This window comes from Plutella xylostella, chromosome 17, assembly GCF_932276165.1.
Source record: "Plutella xylostella chromosome 17, ilPluXylo3.1, whole genome shotgun sequence".
Taxonomy (NCBI): Eukaryota; Metazoa; Arthropoda; class Insecta; order Lepidoptera; family Plutellidae; genus Plutella; species Plutella xylostella.
In genome coordinates this window covers 11,627,580-11,637,788 of record NC_063997.1, presented here as the reverse complement: position 1 = coordinate 11,637,788, position 10,209 = coordinate 11,627,580, and the positions used below count along the sequence as shown (strand labels likewise).

At 39.5% G+C, this 10,209-nt stretch overlaps 1 long non-coding RNA gene across 1 annotated transcript; it reads right to left on the bottom strand.

Annotated features, from left to right (window-relative positions):
* Nucleotides 1-422: 422 nt before the first annotated feature.
* LOC105391221 lies at nt 423-1,579 on the bottom strand. Its single transcript, XR_007267258.1, has 3 exons — nt 1,348-1,579; nt 1,047-1,167; nt 423-588 (listed from the first exon to the last, which is right to left on the bottom strand). It is a non-coding gene; the product is annotated as an uncharacterized LOC105391221 (long non-coding RNA).
* Between the last annotated feature and the right edge of the window lie 8,630 nt (nt 1,580-10,209).

Genomic DNA, 10,209 nt, shown 5'->3' with positions numbered 1-10,209 from the left:
ACTTACTTACCTACCTACTACAAAACTTCTTATCAAAATCCTGTTGCCTATGATAAGATGAACAGTAGGGCTAATTCTTAATAATTGTAATGATTATGATCAGTACATATCTTTCTAACTAGCTAATAATAAAGCAGGTAGATGTACTTGGCTCAATTTGAGTATTCTTACCTAAGTATAATGATTATCATAACATAGGAACTAAAGAGTTAAGTAATAGTAACCTATACTGATCAGGTCTTCTCCCCTCTATCCAAACAAATTAATGGTTATGATGTTGGCAGCAATAAAACTTTTTGCATTGTTAAAGTAACCAAAAGTCAATCTTTGAAATAATTAATAGAGGGGGTTTGTTAGCTTTACTAACTAAGTTTATTCACTGCCAACTAAGTTTTATTACCACTAGAAAATGAAAGTAACACAATTTAGAGAAGCTTTATTTCATTTTATAACATAGTCACATGTATCTATCAAAGTTCTTTTGTATGAAACATAATAATCTTGTTAATTATATGCACTGACGAGTCTTGGAAGAGGTCGCTTCGAGAAGACAAGATTTTATAATCCTTCCTGGGTTTCAATTTAGTTCTGTAACAATAATAATATGATAAGTATATGAATTACATTAACTAAATTGAATAATTTATAATATTTTTCACTACACCACATAGTGCACTGCATAAAACAAACTGTATGTATAGGTAGGTTGGTACCAAGATAGACTTTGATGCAATCAGCGGTAGACAATTAATGAGACTGGCTAATCGTCTCCTGCCCACTGGCCCGACGACCTTAGACGGGTGGCCGGTAGTGGCTGGATGAGGAAGGCCGAGGACAGAGTGTTGTGGCACTCCTTGGGAGAGGCCTATGTCCAGCAGTGGATGATTATGGGCTGATGATGAATCGTTTCACCGCTAAGAGAGATTGAAGTACTTAAGTAGGTATCTTTAACACTCAATCATTTAATTTTGTAAATTTTGTAAGTAAGTACTTACATGGGTTTTTCTTTTTTTTCACTCTATTACATAGTAAGTATAAATACTAACCTTCTGTTTAGGTAACTTAGATAGTCTGAACGGGAATGCGACTGGATCCTTTCATACTTGTTGATGCAGGTGTTGTGTTTCATATAACTTGCTGGCTGATGTTTTAAGGTTATGTTTGCATCTGAAATTATAAAATATTTCGTAAGCAAATATACACGAATAAGCAGAATATGAATAAGGTGCGAATTTCTCATTTTATATAATGGATTTGCACAAAATCTTCGTAACAATCAACACGAATTCCAAAGACGAATCCGTCAAGTTACATGTACTTAAACATTTCACTATGTTTATGGCTTACCTTATAGGAAAACTTGTGTAATGAAAACCTTTGTAAGCAAGTAGCTATCACGGATAATTTAAGATCTTTCTTTCGTATCGTATTTATCACCATCGAATTTTTTCCCGGCAATCGGAGAAAGAAAACAATGAAAAAGTCAATGTATTTTTTTGGGGTTGCCAGTAATTTATTTCTAAATTACCTATAATGAGTCACATTGGAAACACTAATAGTTATGCTTTTCACGATAATAATAGGCTGTAAATGCATTAAGTATATTTTTAAATATATTTTTAACATGTTTTTATGTATTTAAAGTAAATTAAGATTAAAAAAATAAAATAACGACTATATTTCCATGATATCTATATTTCGCTGCCATCATTTGGTATTTGTCCTAAGTATGGGAACACTCATTTTAAAGACGTCAAATCAGCCTATTAAATTTAGTTGGCCGTTAAAATCGTTGCCTTCAGAATAGCAAAAATTAGCGCTGTCAGTTAAATTTAGAAATTTTAGCTCATTTTAAAATTAGGAAGTGTGCCCTTCAGAATCGATACCATTGTTTTGTTAATACGAAATTGTTACACATCGTCATAATTATAATAACAGAGACACTCAGCGTTTTAATCGCGCAAAATTGTATTCAAAATAATGGAGGTATGAGCTCTTAGTAATTATAACCTTTACGCTGTATAGTTTGCACGCTTTGATGCTTCGATATTGTTTTGTTCCACAGTAACTAATTTTGTTTATTGTTTGAAATATATGGGGTATTAACTGTGTAGCATGTTTGTGCGGTGGTTCTCAGAATGCAGCGCGCTCGGCCGCCGCCCGTGATCATCACACAAAGCCAAATTTAGACTATTGCTAGTTCTCTATCTGTACAAAATATTGAACAAGGTTTTCGGATAAACAATTGAACCGTATTTATTCGGTTATAAAATTGTTTGTTGCATTTGTAGCACACGTAGTCTTTGTTAAAATATTTTTAAAATGTTTTGTAGTTATGTAGAGTTATGTACTGTATTGTAGAGTTATATACAGGGTGTTGCAAAAAGGGTATACTAAGCCGAAACCTGCATGTGCAGCATGTTATATCTAAGCCCGAAACTGAAATCAGAATTTGAAAATTCGCGAAAAAAAAAATCATTTTCCATAGAAACTTTGTTGGTCACGTGACTTTTACTAAGGAAAAAAAAATTTTTTACGTGAATTAACAAATTCTGATTTCAGTTTCGGGCTTAGATCATGCTGCACATGTAGGTTTCGGCTTAGTATACCAATTTTGCAACACCCTGTAGAAAGCGGTAGTGCAAGAGCTAATAAACTTTGTACAAAAGTATTTATTTTATAATTTTAACACAAACATAATTATTATTACATATTGGAAAAAACGTCAAATAAACTGAAATCAATATACGTGCAGATTGTTGCTGAAAGTGAAATCCAAAGAATATCAGTAGTAGTTTTAAGTAAATGTTTGCGATAAGATAAAATGCAGTAAAAAAGAACATTTAGCAAGTAGGAGCCTCGTGGAGTCGCGTGGAGCCTCGCCCACTGCGCCATCACCGCCGCCGTCGTTCAGTATCAAGCATCTGAGTTAGTGGATCAGTTCTTTTATTTCATAACTATGACGCAAAAACGTATTTATTAGATTAATAATACTAAGAATTACGGCCAGGAGTCTCAAGAATACTATGCCGCTACGCACCAGCCAGAGTGCTACGCGCTACGGCGTAGCGCTACGCCGTAGCTCGTAGCACCGCCGTAGTAATAACAAAATAATACTATTATAATATTTTACTTCAGGGTCAATTCAGACGTACCACAACCACACCACAGCCACAACCACGCGGTGTGGTCGGGCGTATATTTTGTATTGACAATGAATAATCCAATTCACACGTGCCACATTTTGCCGTTGTCATCGACCACCTGTGTAATACGACCACATCGCAACCACATCGCAACCACAACGCAACCACATCGCAACGGCAACGCCGCCACGCGGCGGCGGCACCGCGGCAACCTGTTCTCCGTATTAACTGCATACGACCACGTGGGTACCACATCGCAAAGACAGCGACAACACAACCACATCGACATTTTGTCGCTGCCACAACGCAACTGCAAAAAGCCGCTGTCACACAATTCACACGTAACCACAGCTTGACCACATTTTGTCGCTGCGACGTGGTGTGGTTGTGGTACGTGTGAATTGACGCTTAACGTTAAGCCTAATAGTAACGTAAGTAATAAGCTTGCATTTAATAAATAAAATTTCAAGAAGGGCCTAGGGCAGTTGTCTTACCGGCGACGATGAACGAGAAACGAGTCGACCTAGAATTAGAAGTCTTATTATGTTTTTTACACGCAATGTATATCTATCATACGTTTTCTTGAAAGAGTAAATAGAAAGTTCGTCGGTGTTGGTGCCTAAATATAAAAAATATAAGCTAGTCGTCGTGACAGACTAGAGAGACGTGGAGCCCGGGGCCGGGACATTCCAGCGCCGCTGCTCCTGCGTCCACTGACAGTGAGAGTTCATTTAAATTCTCCTGTTTTCTACAAAATTCTTCACGTATTTCCTTATTTTAAAAATATATACATAAATCGAAAACTAAGCTCCCTTTGACCAAAAACAAGATACATAATAAATCTTGATATATCAATGTTTATACCGTTAAATCCAAGCAATAATTTGATACCTATACAAAATTACGCATATAGAATTTACTGTATGAAAATGATACATCATCATAACAACAAAATGTTAGTTATTACGAGCTACACATTGTGGCTGCACTTTGCTGCGTAACCACTACACGTCATGACTAGCACAGAGTACCCACTCGCAGTGGACTACACCACGCTAGCTGCGGCAGGCTGTTGTTCCACCTCCAACAGTGAACTAGGAGCGAGTTGGTGAGCAGCAGAGAGCTATGTCAGTGTGTAAGCTCCGGTCGCACGTTGGAACGTTCGAACAGTCAACTATTACTTTCACATATGGATTTCTTTTGTTATAACGGAATGTAAATTTCAATATTCGTTTTTTAAAGTTAATTTTTAACTACTGATTACTATACCACTGTCTGCCAACTACACTGTACAACAACGTTTATAGAAATTAGCTGCAACCGGCCATCGACGAGAGCCGACGTTAATCGCCGCCACTACTCAGCACCTACACTGTGCCCACACGGACGTAATACGTTTATGTACACTCAACACCCCATCGCTCACACTCACCATGTCCTTACACTCTAATCTCTAGCGCCACAAGAGCTATAATGGAGCTGCGAACGGCGCAGGTGTGGTGGCCACAGTCCTGGCTCAGTTGAGTAACAATTGCGTAATCTATCACGTTACTGGACGTCACGGCGCTCGTTCTGCTACAGTTATTAGTGTAGTGACAGAGTTGAGAGACCCATTTCCATGTTAATGTTGTTATTAACCGTGCGGATTGTTATCTTAACTAGTTTTCCTGTTGTCGTTACCTTTTATTTCACTACAGTGTAGGTGATTAGATGTTATTATTATTATTAAAAATGTTTACGTGACTTTTCCCGATCTACGTATAAAATGTTGTATGGGACGTGTGTCACGTATGTTTCTAAATACTTCACTAATTAAAAACACCTTTATTTAATACCTACACATATTGTTTATGAGAGTCATTCATTAAATGAATGTGTAAACATGAACTCATCAATATACTTATCACTTAGCTTGCTGTTGGGAGCTGTTCGGTGAAGTCACACAGCAACGAAGTTAGACGTGAGCTGAGCGGCGGAGTTTGTAGTGAGAAATTTAACTAAACTCAGTTAACTTGTTACTATCATCGGGATTCTATTTTAATAAACATCTACTTCGACAAGGACTGCAAGCCGAGTCGGCTTATATTCCTATCGGCTTCTTCCATTATTTTTATAAATTTTATAGAAAAGCAGGCCCCAAATCTTGACATACTTAGTATATTACTAATGGTAGTGCAGTTAGCATGTGTATTGCAGCTGCATCTGCCGCGGTGAGGCACGCAACCGCAAGTCACTGCGGGAGTGATGACTCATGATGTAGTGAATAGTATTGGTTTTTTTCAGGCTAGCATTTAGATTTTTATTAGTACATTATTATGTTACCAACTGCTGATAATTACCTATATGACTTAAAAAATGAGTTCCGACATGCCGGGACACACAAAAAGGATAACATTAACTAAAAAACGCATTGAAAGTTTTAGCTGTTAGCCGTACATAATATGAATAAACTCAACTATGATCTACATTACAAAATTAATTTACTTCGGTATAATAAATAAATGAGGTAAGTAAATAAACGTGTGGTATTCCAATCTGTGGTATTTTTAAATTGCTCTCGTTGGTTGCGGCGGCGGCGGCGGCGGCGGCGGCGGCGGCGGCGGTGCGCGGGATCATGGCGGGATGAGTTACACGCGGCTGCCGGCGCCCGCGGCCGGCTGCGCCATATTACGTTCGTAAACGTAAGCCCTTAAGATAGGAACTATTCAAAAAGCTACTTAGTACTTTTAGGCCTAAAAAAGATATAATCTCTACTTTCGCTCTATAAAGTAGCTTAAAAGATTTGGGAAGCGTATTTGTAAAGGCTGAATAGCCGGCGCGGCGCGGGTTTGTTCCCGTCCGCACACTCCGCTAATGGCCACTCCGGGACGCAATATCATCGTGATGGGCCTTTTCACGTCTGTAATGAAATATCTGCTATTATTCTCTCTAATATCTCTCCTATTGATGCAATTACAGGTAATAGATTCCATCGAATGAGCAGAAAAATTACGTTAGGTTTTTTGCCTGTTATCGAATGGCGTTGTGAAGATATTTTGGCCATATTTGTCGTTATTTGATAGTAATTAATCTACGTACATTCAAAATATTACATAATAATGACTTGGTTTATCCGCTTTCCGATATTAAATTTCTAAGTGAGATTAGGATTATTATTAATTTTTGAATGTCATGTTGTGTTTACTACCTCTGAAATTCAGTTGTACTGTTTGTGAGGTTTTATTGCTGAACCAACTAGGTTGGTTATGGCTGCCAGTAGCTTTGCAGTGCCAGGTACCGTTTTTTATGAAAAAGTTTGCAATGAACAAAGATACTGAAAGTAAATTATATGTATTACTGATTTAATAGGGTAATGTAAGGTGTAAGAGGCTCCCCTAGTGGCGTATAAAAAGTCCCTAGACATGTAACTCAGACAGAGTCTGGACATATCTACGATTCACATTAGTCTGACTGGCTAATCTTTTCACCACAAACCTACCTCAAGCTAGTGAGAATATTTGAATAAAAATTATGTATGTATATTTACAAAACATACACTTATTTCATCGACAAACTCCATGCCAGTAATCAAGAAATAATTAAAGCAATAAAATTGTGAAAATCCATTTCACGAGAATGAATCACTAAATGGAACTATATTATCTTATTTCACATAAATTTCCAGAGCAATCACGCTGCAGTTCCATTAACAATTTTAATTTAAAAAGATAATAAAGAGCAGCTCGTATGAAATCGAATCAATTCCATTTATCTTGTAAAAGCTGAGTCTTCATACGGTTATTGCTGGTGACTGGTGACTGCGCCGCGCACGCTGCAGCTGGGGCCGCAAATATCTACTGCTCTACAGTGGTTTCCTATATCTATGTATATATCATTGTTTTTCACGAATTTATAAGAGTCGTATAGCAAAAGTTCTTTAGAATAACATCCTGCCTGAGCACTCACTTTCAGCTTTTTATAACCTTTTTTACCTTGTACAATAACGAAAACAATACATTTATGAGCTATATCTGCTCCTAATTAGGTTCTAGAAATTTGTTAAGTTTTAATAAATGAAGTTTTAATCTATGTAATTGTACAATGTTCCTCCTAGCGCTACGGCGCGGCGTAGCACGCGGCTACGGCGTAGCGCTACGTGCTACGAGGACCGAGATCGCTACGAATAGATTTAACTAAACTAATTTAAATTCAAACAGTTCCTAAGAGTTTTATAACTACGTACTGCGCTTTGATACTCGTATTTGAACACATGCCACTAGTCCCACGAGGGATGGTCAGTACCTCAGAAGTTAAGATACCTTATTGTCGTAAAGTAATCATGTATTTTACTCATTACGAAAAGTGGGTGCAGCAATGCACCTCTGCCTACCCCGCAAGGGAGTACATTAGTACAAGGCGTGAGTGCGTGTTTTTTTTTATTATTTTATTTTTTTACTCTTCGTACATTTTGTAAATTTTGTGTCTAAAATTTCAGTTACTAATTTTTAAAAGGCAGATTTCTATAAAATAAAATATAGAAATCAAAATGGGATTGATTCGCTCCAGAAATTCCGGTTTATGCTTATTCCTAGAATTAATGTAATGGTTACTACAAATAATATCAAAATATGAAATATTCATACGGTTTTGGGATCACGAATTTTTACAGTGTTGGGTTACAAGTGGGGTGACTACGGGGTTGTGGTAAATGACGAATGCAGGATTTCTTGAGGCCAAACTATTTACTGATTTTACCAATTACATTTTACAAGTATGTTGTCTAAGTGACGGGCGCGAGACGACTAGCGTCTGCGCATTGTTCGCTACTGGAAGTTACTAGAAAGCTGACATTGCAAAACGTGACTATAACATGTGTCGCTACATCACTTCCCCCGTTTTTCAAAATTTTTGTCAAAAATTTTCAAGTACAATACGTAATACCTATGTTACAAAAGCCTCTCTTATGGAGCTTTAAACTTGAAACATACAATATCAAACAAAACAGAAATCACAAAATTACATTTCAATACTGATACAAAATTAACAAATCAAACTTATAAATCTCACACAATAAACCACTTGGTAAAACTACGTAGCACTCTGTTCACTCGCGACGCGCTTATCACATTCCGCTGACCGTGCAAGATGAACGCGGCTACCTCGGTTCTGCGAATCCGACCTCGTGTGTGATTGAACCATGTGGGAATTTCCGATCTAAAAATAGCTTCTTTCGTTGCATCTCTCATCCATCCTGGCGGGAACTTCCATGAGGACCCTCGAGTGAGCCTCCACGTGGGTGACCAGTCCACTATGCTCCAGCTCGGCAGCCTCGCAGCGAGGAAACCGCCCAAAACTCGCTAACTCCAGAAGCGCCGATTACCGCCCGTTGACCTTCCGTCGTGAACGCGCAATCGTACCTTCGCGCGGTAATCGGCGCTTCTGAAGTTAGCGAGTTTGGGCGGTTTCCTCGCTGCGAGGCTGCCGAGCTGGAGCATAGTGGACTGGTCCCCCACGCGGAGGCTCACTCGAGGGTCCTCATGGAAGTTCCCACCAGGATGGACGAGAGGTGCAACGAGAGAAGCTATTTAGATCGGAAATTCCCACATGGTTCAATCACACACGAGGTCGTATTCGCGGAACCGAGGTAGCAGCGTTCATCTTGCACGGTCAGCGGAATGTGATAAGCGCGTCGCGAGTGAACAAATTGCTACGTAGTTATACCGAGTGGTTATTGTGTGAGATTTATAAGTTTGATTTGTTAATTTTGTATCAGTATTGAAATGTAATTTTGTGATTTCTGTTTTGTTTGATATTGTATGTTTCAAGTTTAAAGCTCCGTAAGAGAGGCTTTTGTAACATAGGTATTACGTATTGTACTTGAAAATTTTTGACAAAAATTTTGAAAAACGGGGGAAGTGATGTAGCGACACATGTTATAGTCACGTTTTGCAATGTCAGCTTTCTAGTAACTTCCAGTAGCGAACAATGCGCAGACGCTAGTCGTCTCGCGCCCGTCACTTAGACAACATACTTGTAAAATGTAATTGGTAAAATCAGTAAATAGTTTGGCCTCAAGAAATCCTGCATTCGTCATTTACCACAACCCCGTAGTCACCCCACTTGTAACCCAACAACAGTATAGATGTCGTGGAACTGTGAGTTTTTTTTCTATCTCTACATGTCAAGGACACATCCTGTCTTATCGGTTTTAATATCAGCAGTTCTACCTTATAGTAAAATGCCGTACGTAGGACATTATTGTGTGAAAGCAGCATGATATAATTATCCTGTCAAATCAGTTTATTCAAACTAAAGTTTATTGTAGTTTCAGCGACGGGCCCACTGTGTCCTCGACTGCACGAGTGCCGCCGCGAGTGGCTGCGCCGTGCTGAGTCAACAGCGCGCGTCAACACGCGTGACGTCACCGCCCAGTGACGTCATCGCACTCACTAGCCACCTCGGCGTCACGAGGGCTCTCCAGCGTGCGACACTTGGCATGTGCTCCCAAGAACTGTGTGCCCACCACGTGAAGCGAGAGACCGTTTGTTGAGACTGCATCCCCTAAAGTAGAACTGCAGGGTCAACTAAGTGCATTGGAAAATGCTGCACAATGCGACTGCAAGATCTAATGCACTTTCGTGGCTAATAGAGTGTATTATGGCTCGAACAGTAATAGATAAAGTACAAAATATGAGCGCATGGCGTGCGGCACGGCACCGCGCTAACAAGCTCACTGTGATTGCACCAGGATACGGGAGTGTCTCGACCGCGAGCAGCGAGCAGTGTGCAGCGGCGGCCGAGGAGCCCAGCGACGCAATTTGCATGTCCGCCTGGCGAGCCGCCAGCGCCGCCGCCGCCGCCGCCGCCGCCGCCAGCGCCTGAACAAATGAAAAGTCAATTTCACGGCATATTCGTACACATTAGCAGTCCCCCCCCGCGCCCCGCCTGCCCCCGCAATGTTCCACTCACTTTTATTTCAACTTCCTAAACGATTTTCATAAATGATTCCGCGGGAGTGTGCACGGTGAACGCAAACACTTGTGGGAGTTTGCGTAAAAGGAAAAGTTTAATGTTAATTTAATTG